The following is a 1,961-nucleotide window of genomic DNA, read 5'->3' on the forward strand; positions in this document are numbered from 1 at the left end:
GCTGGATTCCTGATGAAGCCACACCAGTCTCATGCAGCTGCAGACTGCCCGCTCTGTTTTCAGCTAATAGCCACGAGCAGTAACACCCCCCCCCCCCCTCCACCCCCACCTCCTTCAGATTCAAGCCATGCCTGATGGAAAGCCTGACACAAAGCTCCGAGAAAGAATAGTGTTGCTCATATCGGCTCGGCTCGGATAATCTCGCTAAGAGGAGGTGCTGCGTTTAACGGGAAACAAAATGGAGAGGAAGACTGTTGAGGGCCAGAGAGAGGGCAGCTGAGAGAGATTATGAGTAGGTGGGTCGGAGCACCATGAGTCATAAAGGTCTGATCAGGCTAAAAAAAGGGGGATAGGTCCTGATCTCATTAAGATTTATGTAAGGCTGTTTATTTACATGTCTCACCTTTGCTTGAGGCGAAAAACAATGGTATGCAATAAAAACAGATCCACCACATGTTTTACTCACTAACCTTTGCATTAGAATAGCAGTGCTAAATCAGCATAGAGCCTTTATGTATGACAATTACTGACCCAGGTATTGGAGGCTGCGTGTTTATAAGAACACAGTGGTGGGGAATAAAGACAAAGCAGAACAACAGCCTGGCAGGGACATTTTCTACCGTTGTCATCTGTCCGAAATTGAAAATGTGGCCTTGAGTCGAGCCTAGACACCATGTGACTGGGATTTGTCACATCAGAAAATTCTGGGGGAGGGTCGAACACAATTTTAAAAAAGAAAAAAAGAAAGAAAGAAAGAAAGAAAGCCCTCTCATATATGTAATGTGGATGATCACCAATAGAGGCATGCCAATTGTGTGCAAATCCTTCCGGACTTTGATCGCCTATATTCTGCTCGGTGGCATTTCAGCACCGAGGGGGAGTGGACAGCTCCGCACTGATGTGGTATTAAAGCAGCCTCCCTCAGGGATGAGGAGGGTTTTTCGCAGGAGAACGATCTTATTCTAAAATAAAGAAGACAGAAAAATGAACATTAAGCTGCCAATTTGCACCATGAGGTTGATAATCCAGGCTTCGTGCCAGCGCACCATCGTGACCATGGCAACAAAGGAAACAGTAACTTATCTCCCCTGTTGTCGTGCACACACAACACTCACACTCACACGCGCACACACACACACACACACACACACACACACACACACACACACACTGTGATTAAGCCACCGCATCTGACGTGGACTCCGCATGCCGGAGCATCCATTCCTCAGCCCCATTCTCCAAAATGCTAAATATTCTGCATTTTAAATAAATAGCCAGAGGCGGAGTCTGGTTGGAGCAAAAAAAGCAATCATTCGCCCTGTGGGCATAATTAAGTTTCCCGTACCAAGTGCCTTGCAGACCGTGTATCACATATTTGGAATAAAAGCCAGCCTAATGTGGGAAATGCATTCTCGCTCCTCCATCTCGGTGCGTGTGTCACTGTGTGGTTACCATACTCCCATGTGCAGCTGAGCACCATGGGTACCGTCGGAGCTGCACAATGAAAGCCCAAAGTCATGCTGGTGCGTGGGAACTACCGCTAAAACGACGAGGCAATCTCTCCCGCAGCGAACGCCGATTCCCCTGTCGGAGGCTGCAAACACACACCCAGACATGAAGCGGTATGAGCAATCCGTGTCACCGGCCGGCTGCCATACCTGTCTCCAGGTGCAGAGAGATCCTCGCCTCGTTGATGTAAGGCGTGTCACTCTTGGACCGGACCCTCCGGATCGGCCTGCGGTCTACCTCCTCCTCCGGGGCCGCCGCCATGTTCGGACGGCCTGGTAGCGTCCACTGGGGAGACCGGCGGGACTGCGAGAGATTCGGCGCCGCAGCAGCCACTCGTGCACCGGCCCGGGCAGACGGTGTGGGAGGGGGTGCTGGCTATTGTGATGTGGGTGGAGGGTGGGAGGGGAGAGAGAGAGAGAGAGAGAGAGAGAGAGAGAGAGAGAGAGAGAGAG

Source organism: Anarrhichthys ocellatus, unplaced genomic scaffold (assembly GCF_004355925.1).
Source record: "Anarrhichthys ocellatus isolate YVR2014 unplaced genomic scaffold, GSC_Weel_1.0 scaffold48, whole genome shotgun sequence".
Classification (NCBI taxonomy): domain Eukaryota; kingdom Metazoa; phylum Chordata; class Actinopteri; order Perciformes; family Anarhichadidae; genus Anarrhichthys; species Anarrhichthys ocellatus.